Source organism: Salvelinus sp. IW2-2015, unplaced genomic scaffold (assembly GCF_002910315.2).
Source record: "Salvelinus sp. IW2-2015 unplaced genomic scaffold, ASM291031v2 Un_scaffold5034, whole genome shotgun sequence".
Classification (NCBI taxonomy): domain Eukaryota; kingdom Metazoa; phylum Chordata; class Actinopteri; order Salmoniformes; family Salmonidae; genus Salvelinus; species Salvelinus sp. IW2-2015.
The window spans coordinates 19124-32518 of record NW_019946302.1 but is presented as its reverse complement, the minus strand read 5'-3'; the positions used below and the strand labels follow the sequence as shown (position 1 = coordinate 32518).

Sequence of the window (13395 nt, the reverse complement as noted above, 5' to 3'; positions counted from 1 at the left end):
TGTATGGAATGGATGATGTGTGTTGATGTATAGATGGATGATGTAGTGTGGTTGATGTGATAGATGGATAATGTGTGGTTGATGTGATGGATGTGGATGAGTGTGGTTGATGTATGGATGGATGATGTGTGGTTGATGTATAGATGGATGTTGTATGGTTGATGTATGGATGGATGATGTGTGGTTGATGTATAGATGGATGATGTGTGGTTGATGTATATATGGATGATTGTGTGGTGAAGTATGGATGGATGATTGTGGTTGATGTATGGATGGATGATGTGTGGTTGATGTATGGATGATGATGTGTGGTTGATGTATAGATGATGATGTGTGTGGTTGATGATAGATGGATGATTGTGTGGTTGGATGCATGTTTCATGGTAGGCTGTATATACTGTATATAATAACACAACAGTGAACACTAGACCAATCGCAGAGGTATCGATGATGACAAGTTACAGAGAAAGAGACACAGATAGCATGAAGTTATTCTCTGATTTGGTACGTAAGTTTCAGTGTTTGTCTGGTTTGACTGCTATTCCAACCCCTTCATCACTAGATGAATGAGATAAGCCACTGAGACATATTCTGTCTGGAACCTGAAGCTGTCACTAACTTTTTCAGGGGGAAAGAGATGTTTTGAGGTTGAGGTTGAGGTTAGGAGGAAGCCAACCCACAGTTAATGGACTGTAATTCAGATCCACCCTGGGACTGGAGCCAGGCCAGACACTCTAAGTACTAAGCCCAGTTACAGGCCACTTAAAGGAACACCATCATAAAACCAGAACTGTGTCCCTAGTGGCACCCTATTCCTACATAGCGTACTACTTACTGCGTTAGCCCTGGACATTGAAGCATTACTTCCTCGTGAGCTTGTGTTTCCGCATTCGACCAATAGCTTACACGACAGGTTGCCATGTCAGCCCACGACTAAAACTGTTGAACACGTGTATTGTCCACGTCACAGCAGTACATGAGGGAACACACCCACATACACACACACACACACACACACACACACCCACACCACACACACCACACACAACACACACACACACACACACACACACACACACACACACACAACAACACACACACACACACACACACACACACACACACACACAGCACTTCAAACACACACACACAGCACTTCAACACATAACTGAACTTTGCAATCCACATGTGTTCATTTGTGTAAAATGGGATTGGACATGAAAGTGCACAGAATTTCACACCTTGATCTGTTTCCCACCTGTCTTGTGCTTGTCTCCACCCCCACCAGGTGTCTCCGAGGAGGTCTCCACCCCCACCAGGTTCTCCGAGGAGGTCTCCACCCCCACCAGGTGTCTCCGAGGAGGTCTCCACCCCCACAGGTGTCTCCGAGGAGGTCTCCACCCACCAGGTGTCTCCAGGAGGTCTCCACCCCACCAGGTGTCTCCGAGGAGGTCTCCACCCCCACCAGGTGTCTCCGAGGAGGTCTCCACCCCCACCAGGTGTCTCCGAGGAGGTCTCCATTACTCCTGTTTATTTATTGCTGTGTGTTTCTGTTTTTGCCAGTTCGTCTTGTCCTGTCAAGTCCTACCAGCGTGTTCCCTGTGTTTTCCTGTGCTCTAGTTTTATGTTTCTCCTAGTCTTCCCAGTTCTGACATTTCGCCTGTCCTGTTATGCCTGTTGTCCTGTACCTGTCTGACTCTGATTTGGATTAGGACTGTTTGCCTGTCTTGACTTACCTTTCCCTTGCCCCTTGTTCTATAATAAACTCTGAGACTCGTACTATCCGTCTCCTGTGTCTGTATCTGGGTCTAGTCTGAGCCGTGATACAGAAGCCCTTTATATTGTGGTAGGTCTCCCTTGTAAAAGAGGTATTCTGACCTCTATGGAACTTCCTGGATAAATTAAAGTTCCATAAAAACTAAAGGTTGCAGGCCACTCACCTCGTAAACAGAGGAAGGTGAGGAAGTCCTCAGTCTTGGGCTTGCGTCTGGTGAGGTCGCTGAGGGGAGAGGTGGGGCTAGGGGCAAGAGGTCTCAGACAGCTTGACCGGCGTGGCACGGGGAGCGTGGCTGAGACTGGGCAAACTTCCTCTGAGCCTGCAGCCGCGGTCTGGCAAGGAGAGAAGAGGACATATTTACATTTACATTCTATGGGCCCTGGTAGTAAACTAGTGCACTGAATAGGGAATAGGGTGTCATTTGGGACTCAGTATAAGAGATGAGACAGATATCAATATTACCCGGTTACAAATATCCAATTGATTCATTGGGCCAATAAATGGAAGTAATTAGAATATTCCTGCCTTCAGTTGATAAGCCTCTCTCTGTCTTCTCTCCTCAGTTGATAAGCTCTCTCTCTCGTCTCTCTCTCTCTCTCTTCAGTGATAAGCTCTCTCTCTGTCTCTCTCTCTCTCTCTCTCTCTTCAGTTGATAAGCTCTCTCTCTGTCTCTCTCTCTCTCTCTTCAGGTGATAAGCTCTCTCTCTGTCTCTCTCTCTTCAGTTGATAAGCTCTCTCTCTGTCTCTCTCGCTCTGCCTTCAGTTGATAAGCTCTCTCTCTGTCTCTCTCGCTCTGCTTCAGTTGATAAGCTCTCTCTCTCTTCAGTTGATAAGCTCTCTCTCTGTCTCTCTCTCTCTCTTCAGTTGATAAGCTCTCTCTCTGTCTCTCTCTCTCTCTTCAGTATAAGCTCTCTCTCTGTCTTCTCCGCTCTGCCTTCAGTTGATAAGCTCTCTCTCTGTCTCTCTCGCTCTGCCTTCAGTTGATAAGCTCTCTCTCTCTCTCTCCTTCAGCTGATAAGCTCTCTCTCTTCTTTCAGTTGATAAGCTCTCGCTCTCTTTTCAGTTGATAAGCTCTCTCTCTCTCTCTCTCTCTCTCTCTCTCTTTTTCATGCTTTGATAGCTCTCTCTCTCTTTTCAGTCGTTGATAAGCTCTCTCTCTCTCTTCAGTTGATAAGCTCTCTCTCTCTCTGTGATCTCAGCATCTCCTTCCTGACTAAATTAGGTCAATACTACCCCCAGAGCTCTGGTCAAAAGTAGTGCACTATGCAGGGAATAGGGTGCCATTTGAAACACAGACACTGTCTTTTGCTGGGCTTTGTTTTCAGCACCACAGAAACACAGACTGTCACAAACACTGCCTGTTGTTTTAGATGTTTTTGAATATGATAAAAACAGTTGTAAAAACATTGGTAGTTGTTTTATTAGATTTGGACTTGGCAGAGTGGAGCAACAGGACAGTTGGCTGTCACACAGCCCGGTCTGATTGGCTGCCAATAGGAGACAGCCGGTGGACAGCAGGAGGACAGCAGGAGGACAGTACACTACACAACGTCCCTTCTTACCAGCCCCTCCCTGGTCCGAACAGTAACACAGTGCCCAGACCACAACAGTCCAATCCTCCTGTTCTCGTACACACTCAGATCACAACACTATAACATATTGCTGTTCTGAGTAAAACAAGCTTTTATTTTGGGTTCTGATAGGGTAAGACTGTTGAACTAAGCTTATGAGGCATTTATAACTTATATTATTCAAGAATCAATAAATATATATCATTCATGTAAGGCCAAAAATATATGTACCAATCCCAGATTGCCCCTTTAACACAGTTTAACCACATTGTAATACAGGGAGGGGGTCACCTCTTTCTGACTGGATCGTCCCCTGAATACTCGCTGCTGCCATCGTTGCTTTGAGACGAGCAGCGTGTGCACTCAGCTTTACCGTTGACTGCCGGTATCCCTGCCTTTGGTCCTGACCGGCAGCCATGGCTGTGTGGGAAAGAGCCTGTTGGTCAGGGAGAGGGACATCAATTACAATCAACACTAACTGACATGTCAAAGGTGCAGAATCAAATTCAGTAGCTAGGCCTACAGCCATTTAACTTTGTTTTTAACAGATAAAGTAGGAAAGTGTCAGGGGAATCAATCCCATGTCGCACACGACCGCTTCACTTTGTAACGATGCAAAGTTATATTCCATGACGCAAAAGCATTATCCCAAACCATCAGGCAATCTGGCTTGGCAAGAAGACAGCTTTTCAACATTCTCAAATGTGTTTCTGTTCATTCTGAACARACAGATGGTGTTACTGAATGTGATTATTGTTTAACATCTTTTTTATCAGTACCAATACCAATTAAACATTTCTGATATTCTTTTTAAGCACTTGTTTGCTATACTTGGCTGATGCATTTACTACTGTAATAATATTGTCTATAGCCAGCAAACTATCCAAGTTGAACAAAACCAAAAGCCCTGTCATTGTTCATCATTGTTCTAAGTCAAGGGTTGGCAAACTTTTTGGCTTGAGGGCCACATCGGGATTTTGAAATTCAACGGAGGGACGCATTTTTGGGGGGGACCAATGTTTTGTTAAAATCTATTTGCGGGGGCCTCCCAAGTCTAAGGCATCACTACAGACCCAGGTTCTATTCCAGGCCGGTCTACTGGGAGACCCATGAGGCGGCGCACAATTGGCCCAGCATCGTCCCGGTTAGGAGAGGGTTTGGCAGGGCGAGATTTCCTTGTCCCATCGCGCTCTAGCGACTCCTGTGTCACCGGACGCATGCACGCTGACATGGCGCCAGGGTACGGTGTTTCCTCCGACACATGGTGCTGCTGGCTCCGGGTTAAGCAGCCGTTGTGTCAAGAAGCAGTGCGGCTTGGCTGGGTCGTGTTTGGAGGACGCACGGCTCTCGACCTTCGCCTCTACCGAGTCCGTACGGGAGTGCAGCGATGGGACAAGACTGTAACTACCAAACTGGACACAACGAAATTATGGAGAAAAAAGGGCCCGGATTGAAGTGCCCGTGGGCCGTACTCCCCCCCCCCCCCCCCCTTGTTCTAAGTTGTTGATCGTTGTTCATCGTTGTTGAGGACATACATACCTGCAGCGAGCACAGAAACAGCGAGCACAGAAACAGCGAGCACAAAACAGCGAGCACAGAACACGAGCACAGAAACAGAAGTCGTCCGTCGGTGTTGCTGTACTTGGGTCTGCTCAAAGTGTCTGTGTCCCAAATGGCACCCTAGTCCATATTTAGTGCAAGGCCAATATGTCTCTGGTAAAAAGTAGCCACTATATAGGGCATAGGGTGCCATTTGTCAGGGAATGGCTCGTTCCTGTACCAGAACACCAGGTACAGCTGGTGATTTGCCTGCGGTCCCATTGATAATGAACTGAGGGACACTGAGCTGAATGTTAGAGCGTTTCAATGCTGTAAGATTGACAATCAGACTGATTCTGTCTGTGTGTGTGTGTGTGTGTGTGTGTGTGTGTGTGTGTGTGTGCGTGTGTCTCTCTCTACATGTGTGTGCACGTGCCAGTGTATGTTTGTGTGTGTGCGCAAGGTCTGCGTGTGTGTGTGTCTCTTTCTGCGTGCGTGCGCGTGTATGTGTGTGTGTGTGTACATGTGTGTACATGTGTGTGTAGGAGAGCCCATTAGAGAGAAATTAATCAGACAGGAAGTCCACAGTAAAAGCCACAGAAGGGGGCATTATCCAAGACATAATGTACTTTACTAATAGATAGTCCCTGTAATCATGGCAGAATTATAATATTCCTAATGGCCCATTGAACTAGAGAAATAACTGAAATTGGCAGGGCACTAGTGTAACACTGGCAATGGGGATCTTGCATAGCTTTTATCCAGAGGATGAATAATGTTTGCATGCCGGTAGTGACTGAGATTTAGTGTTCATCAGTTTATTATGTCTGACAGTTTGTTGACTATGTTTGATATTTTTATTTAACCTTTATTTAACTAGGCAAGTCGGTTAAGAACAAATTCTTATTTACAATGACGGCCTACCCTGGTGAAAACACGGACGACGCTGTGCACCGCCCTATGGGATTCCCAATCACGGCCGGTTGTGATACAGGCTGGATTCGAACCAGGGTGTCTGTAGTGAAGCCTCAAATCATTCTTCTATCTGTGGTGTAAAGGAGCATGCTTCTGTGGCACAGTCGATGGTGCTCTGGGCTTCAGGCCAGAAGGTTGAGGGTTCAAGCTGCACTCCCCTGCCTGTTTCATTTATTTGGTGTTACTGTACCAATTATTGGCATAATCAATCAAATATTTATGAAGCCCTTTTTAACATCAGCAGATGTCACAAAGTGCTTATACAGAAACCCAGCCTAAAACCCCAAACAGCAAGCAATGCAGATGTAGAAGCACGGTGGCTAGGAAAAACTCCCTAGAAAGGCAGGAACCTAGGAAGAAACCTAGAGAGGAACCAGGCTCTGAGGGGTGGCCAGTCCTCTTCTGGCTGTGCCGGGCGGAGATTAGAAGAGTACAAGTGGATGAGTACAAATGAATAGTGCACATAGGAAAGAGGGAAAAGGAGGAAGTGATTTATACACAAATCTAATCTAGTCTGCCTTGAGAATTAATCTGAAACATTTGCACTTCTTGAGAATTAAAAAAATATATATTTTAGATATTAGATATTTGTGTGAAAATGGGATATTTTCTGTGCAGGAATGCCATGCGTTGTCTCTTAGCGGTGTTAAGAGAAACACATTAAACCCAGAGGTAATAATATCTCCATGCATAGGGAGAATCCTGCTGAGGTTCAGAAGTGGCCTGGAGTGGCACCGTGGAGAGGCTGAGCACTTCCATATCCTGACTCAAATGCCAATCAGTCACAAACATCAGAAGAGAATCTGAACAGAAAGTGAACAAAGAGAAAAAGAGGGAGGCATCCAAAATGGCACACTCTTCCCTACATAGTGCACTACTTTGGACCAGGGCCCCTAGGGAAAAGGGCCTAAATAGAGAAAAGGATGCCATTTGGGATGCATACAGGGAAAAGAGGAATTCCCCTCCCAACTTGTCACTGTGGGTAAACAGCCAGAGAAGACATGTTACTGTAGAGAAGAGAAGCCAAAATGGAAGCATCTACTTGTGTTTGCAGCGTTCACTTCCTGCTCCATTTGTGTTATTCCCAGATGAGTGTATCTGATCTTTAGAGCCTGTCTGAACAGCATGATGCTTTTCCTACTGTTCCTTTGTGTTCTAGGTGTGCATTCCAAACGCCACCCTGTTCCTTTTATTAGTGAACCARGACTCTACGGGCCGTGGTCAAAAGTAGTGCACTACATATGGGGAATAGGGTTCCATTTGAGATGCATCCTAAGCGTTTAGAGCCTGTCTGACTCTGAATGCGTTGGTGTTTGGTTAGAAAGGATTAATCATTTCATCTTCGCTTTCGCATAAAACAGTCCAAAGCCTTTCTCCTGCCTGCTAGAATACTCTATATCCATCCATCTGTGGTGTTGACCTGGACAGGCAAGTCCTGTGGTGTGTATCTGGATAGGGCAGGTCCTGTGGTGTTTATCTGGATAGGGCAGGTCCTGTGGTGTTTATCTGGATAGGGCAGGTCCTGTGGTGTTTATCTGGACAGGCAGGTCTGGTGGTGTTTATCTGGATAGGGCAGGTCCTTGGTGTTTATCTGGATAGGCAGGTCCTGTGGTGTTTATTGGATAGGGCAGGTCCTGTGGTGTTACTGGATAGGGCAGGTCTCTGTGTTTTATCTGGATAGGGCAGGTCTCTGGTGTTTATCTGGATAGGGCAGGTCCTGTGGTGTTTATCTGGATAGGGCAGGTCTGTGGTGTTTATCTGGATAGGGCAGCCCTGTGGTGTTTATCTGGATAGGCAGGTCCTGTGGTGTTTATCTGGACAGGGCAGGTCTCTGTGTTTATCTGGATAGGGCAGGTCCTGTGGTGTTTCTGGATAGGCAGGTCCTGTGGTGTTAATCTGGATAGGGCAGGTCATCTGGTGTTATCTGGATAGGCAGGTCATCTGTTGTTTATCTGGATATGGCAGTCCTGTGGTGTTTATCTGGACAGGGCAGGTCCTGTGGTGTTTACTGGATAGGGCAGGTCTGTGGTGTTTATCTGGATAGGGCAAGTCATCTGGTGTTTATCTGGATAGGCCAGGTCCTGTGGTGTTTATCTGGATAGGCCAGGTCCTGTGGTGTTTATCTGGATAGGGCAGGTCCTGTGGTGTTTATCTGGATAGGGAGGCCTGTGGTGTTTATCTGGATAGGGCAGGCCCTGTGGTGTTTATCTGGATAGGGAGGCCTGTGGTGTTTATCTGGATAGGGCAGGTCCTGTGGTGTTTATCTGGATAGGGCAGGTCCTGTGGTGTTTATCTGGATAGGGCAGGTCCTGTGGTGTTTATTCGGATAGGGCAGGTCCTGTGGTGTTTATCTGGATAGGGCAGGTCATCTGGTGTTTATCTGGATAGGGCAGGTCCTGTGGTGTTTATCTGGATAGGGCAGGTCATCTGGTGTTTATCTGGATAGGGCAGGTCATCTGGTGTTTATCTGGATAGGGAGGTCATCTGGTGTTATCTGGACAGGGCAGGTCCTGTGTGTTTATCTGGATAGGGCAGGTCATCTGGTGTTTATCTGGATAGGGCAGGTCCTGGGTGTTTATCTGGATAGGGCAGGTCATCTGGTGTTTATCTGGTAGGCAGGTCCTGTGGTGTTTATCTGGATAGGGCAGGTCCTGTGGTGTTTATCTGGATAGGGCAGGTCCTGTGGTGTTTATCTGGATAGGGCAGGTCCTGTGGTGTTTATCTGGATAGGGCAGGTCCTGTGGTGTTTATCTGGATAGGGGCAGGCCTGTGGTGTTTATCTGGATGGGCAGGTCCTGTGGTGTTTATCTGGATAGGGCAGGTCCTCTGGGTGTTGACCTGGATAGGGCAGGTCATCTGGTGTTGACCTGGATAGGGCAGGTCCTGTGGTGTTTATCTGGATAGGGCAGGTCCTGTGGTGTTTATCTGGAAGGGCAGGTCCTGTGGTGTTTATCTGGATAGGGCAGGTCATCTGGATAGGCCAGGTTGAAAAATTATAATATTGTACTATATGATCAGGGGGCTATTTCACAAGAGGTATAAATGGTATTTGTGAATACCAAAATGAACCTATTCTTTCTCACTTCCTATAGTAAGAAATTCTAGCCTCATGAAACCAGACTACCGCTGCGCTCACGTTTCGTTAAGTGAAACAGAATTTGATCTCACGAGGTCTGGCTGGTTTGATGAGACTAAAGAAACTAACTGTGCTGGAGAACCATTTAGTAACAAGAATGCTGTGGATGTGGTAGAAAGAGAAACGGTCAACACAATTGTCATTTCTAAGGCAATGCAGGCTATTGTTGAAGGCCCACTGACAATGGCTTCCTCCGAATGGAACCCTATCTCCATTGGGCTCTGGTCAAAAGTAGTGCACTACATAGGGAATAGGGTGCCCATTTGGGATGTAGCCATTGTGACAATAACAGCTACAGGCGAGAGACTCACCGTTGATGTTACCTGTGCGAGGCCATCTGTCACCTTGTTCTCTGGGTGTTCTTAAACTCCTTCAGAGAAAGGTAGAGCACCTTCCTCACCTCGCGCTCCTCTAACCACGGGATCCATCGCTGTCGTCCTGAGAATGGAAGGGGACAGACAGGGTTAACGATGTCCGCTTATTGTAGCAAACGCCAAGGTCTCAAGAGAGGAAGAACATCTACTGTTTTCACAACTTGTATCTGTCCCAAACTGGCACCCTGTTCCTTATATAGTGCACTACTTATCCCCATAGGCCCTGGTTAAAGGTAGTGCACTATATAGGGAATAGGGCGCCATATTGGGCTGAAACCTTTTTCATTCAGTGAATGGAACTGATGTTTTCTGACAGTGAGATGTGAGCCTAATACACACACACACACACACACACACACAGAGCAGCTGGGCCAGGTAAGAGCCAACAATTAGTCATATAATATAATGGTTTCATTTGTTCCTTTCAAAGCAAGTCCTGCAGGCTCTAGTTTTATCTTATCTTGATTATTGTCCATTCATGTGGTCCAGTGCTGCTAGGAAAGACCTAGTTAAGCTGCAGCTGGCCCAGAACAGAGCGACACGTCTTGCTCTTCACTGTAATCCGAGGGATAATATCCATACTATGCAGTCTCTCTTGGTTAAGAGTTGAGGAGAGACTGAATGCATCGATTCTTCTTTTTCTAAGAAACATTCATGTGTTGAAAATTACAAATTGTTTGTATAGTCAACTTACACACAGCACTGACACACTTTTCAGTCCCCAAATCCAGAACAAGTTCAAGAAAGCGTACAGTATTATACAGAGCCATGATTGCATCCGTTCCATCTCATATTGCTCAAATGAACAGCAAACCTGGTTTCAAAAAACAGATATAGCAACACCTCACAACACCTCTCCTCTATTTGACCCAGATATTGTGTGTGTTTCTACTGATACGGGACATTTTTAATGTATGTAGTTCTGTCGTTGAGCTGTTCTTGTCTGTTAATGTTCTGTATTGTGTCATGTTTCATGTTCTGTGTGGACCCCTTTCTCAACAGCTAACGGGGATCCTAATAAAATACCAATACCAATACCTGTCACCTTGAGCTGAGCCTGTCCTACACAGAGTAAGTCCCTTTCAGCTGTTGGGCTGCGTCCCAAAAGTCAGCCTATTCCCTATATAGTGCACTACTTTTTTTACCAAAGCTCTTTGGACCTTGGCTAAAAGTAGTGCACTATGTAGGGAATAGGCTACTATTTGGAACACAACCTTGCTCCACACATCTCCTCCCTTCGGACCTTAGATGTGGAAATTACCCAGAGAGCTTTTCAGGAACAAAGCATTGAAGCAATGCCCTGGGTAAGATGTATCGCAGGCAGTCGGGCAGCCTCCCTGTGTGTGACTACAGAGCTGGGCAACGTCCAAAATGGCACCCTGTTCCCTATATAGGGCCACTACTGACCCATAAAGCTCTGGTCAAAAGTAGTGCCCTTAAATGGTAATAGGGTGCCATTTGGGATGTAGTATCCCTCGTCTCACTTCTGGGTGTTTGTTCTATAAATCACAGGCTTTCATCTCTCAGCCTGCGTCCCAAATCACACCCAGGGCTCTGGTCTAAAGTAGTGCACTATGTAGGGAATAGGGTGTGAGGTAAACCTATGCATTGAGTGACGATGAGAGAGATATTGTCTCTAGAATCATCATTTAAACAGGTGAGGTCACTGCATGTGTGGGAGGTGGAACTAAAGGGTTAACTTGAGCAGGGCTAGAGGCTCTACAGTGAAATAAGCAATAATTACTAACCAAAAACAGCGATGGACAAGGCATATTGAATTAGGGAAGAGGCATGCGTAGCCAGGTGATCATAGGGGTCAGTGAGTGGCTTGGCGGGCCCGGTGATTCAGGCAGCTTAGCGGCGGGGCTAGCAAGCTAGCAGAAGGCCTTAGAGGGACGTCACGACGGAAGTCAGTTGTAGCCCCCTCGTGCTGAGCAGGGCTCCGTGTGATAAAAGTGTAGTGTGAGTAGGACAGGACCAAATGGCACCCTATTCCCATTATAGTGCACTACTTTTGACCAGGGCCAGCTTTGGTGAAATGTAGTGCCTCACTTTATAGGGACTAGTGTTCCATCTGGCAGATGGAGACTCTCATGGTTGTGTTGTATTGTATAGTCAAATCAAATCGAAACAAATGTTATTTGTCACGTGCGCCGAATACAACAGGTGTAGACTTAGAGTGAAATGCTTACTTACAGCCTTAACCAACAATGCAGTTTTTAAGAAAATAGTGTTAAGAAGAGTATTTACTAAAATAAACTGAGGTAAATAAATACATAAATGAAACATTTAAATTTAAAGAAGAAAATAGAAAATAACAATAATTAAGAGCGACAATAAATAACATAGCGAGGCTATATACAGGCCCAGATTATATCGAGGCCCAGATTATATCGAGCCAGAATTAAATCAAATCATTCACCTCTTTACCAAACTAACAATGACAAATCCTAGATGTGTCACATTGTGAACCCCATATCGAACTAATTGATCACACCTGGGTCAAATACATTGTCATTCAAGATGTATTGGGTTATGCTTGACTTTGTTCAATAGTCCAAAATGGCAAACGGTTGGACAGATATGGAGGACAGTCTAGTGAATACACTGTAAATGCTTCTAAATCTGCAGTGGGTTTTGTGTGCACATGGCAGAGAGTGAGTTCATGGCTGTATTAGTTTTACCTTCACATGTTGTGGCACCCTGCAATTCCATATACAGTGTACTACAGTTTTGACCAGAGCCCTATGGCAACTATATAGGAAATAGGGTGTAATTTGGGGAAATCCTTCACGTCTGTCTCTGCATGAAGCTACATTACAGTGTCTGTGTGACGGTTTGCTTCTGACTGAGGCGGTGTGTGCCGTGGTCTCACAATGTGTGGACTGGAAAGATCCAGTTTCTGTTAAGGCTGTTGAAATTAGGCCAGGTTTTGTCATTTTGGCAAGGCAGCAGCACCCTTAACTCTTCAGCTGCCACAGGAAATGTGCAGATACACTGAGCCAAAAGAAACTGACACAGGGCCGGGGCTCAATCTCATTCCAACTCCTTAACTCAGGATAGGGAATTTACATTCAATTCACACATTTTGTGACAATTATTAGTCATTTTCAGTTCACGAATTGCATTTGAATCCTATATTGACAGGAAGGAATTGACCCCAACCTAATCTGGAGTAGAGAGTAGAAAAGACAAAGATTGGACTCACTATGGTCCTTAACAACATGGTCTTTAAACAGTTCCCTATTCATCATGTATCAATCAGGACCTACAATATAGAGTGTGGGCTGAGTGGTAGCTAACACTCTGTCTGTGTCCTTGAGCAAGGCATTTACCCAATTGCTCCTGTAATTCTCTCTGGATAAGAGGCGTCTGCTACATTGTAAATGTAGCCCCCTAATAATTTCCAATCTGTCTGAATAAATCTGGAAAATACTTAAACAAAAATAAGGACGAACAGGCGTATTTGACTCCAGTCTCTGTGTCTGTCTTGTCTGTCCTGTCTGTCTGTCTGTCTGTTCTGTCTGTCCTGTCTGTCTGTCTGTCTGTCTGTCTGTTCTGTCTGTCTGTCTGTCTGTCTCTGTATTTGATGATTAAATATTCCCTAACCCACAGAGAGAGAGAGAAGAAAAAGAGAGAGACGAAAGAGAGAAGAGAGAGAGAGAGAGAGAGAGAGAGAGAGAAGAGAAGAGAGAGAGAGAGAGAGAGAGAGAGAAGAGAGGAAGAGAGAGAAAGAGAGAGAGAGAGAGAGAAGAAAGGCACGTTTAGCACTTTGACTTCAGTCTTGGGGGACTGTCAGTCTAGTGACTTTTTGAGTCCCAAATGGCACCCTATATTTCCTATTTAGTGCACTGCTGGTCAAAGTAGTGCACTAAATAAGGAACATGGTGCCATTTGCGATGCAGCCTCAGTCTAGTCAGTGTTGTTGAAGAGTGTTGAACAGCCTGAAATGCAGGATTGTTTCCTCTATGATATCTGCCAGATAACTAGCTCCACTGGTATGTCAGACAGTATCCCACATCC

General features: G+C 45.7%; 1 long non-coding RNA gene across 1 annotated transcript; it reads right to left on the bottom strand.

Annotated features, from left to right (window-relative positions):
* Positions 1–1939: 1939 nt before the first annotated feature.
* LOC112077900 (uncharacterized) lies at positions 1940–9436 on the bottom strand. Its single transcript, XR_002895529.2, has 3 exons — positions 9310–9436; positions 3640–3784; positions 1940–2109 (listed from the first exon to the last, which is right to left on the bottom strand). It is a non-coding gene; the product is annotated as an uncharacterized lncRNA (long non-coding RNA).
* Between the last annotated feature and the right edge of the window lie 3959 nt (positions 9437–13395).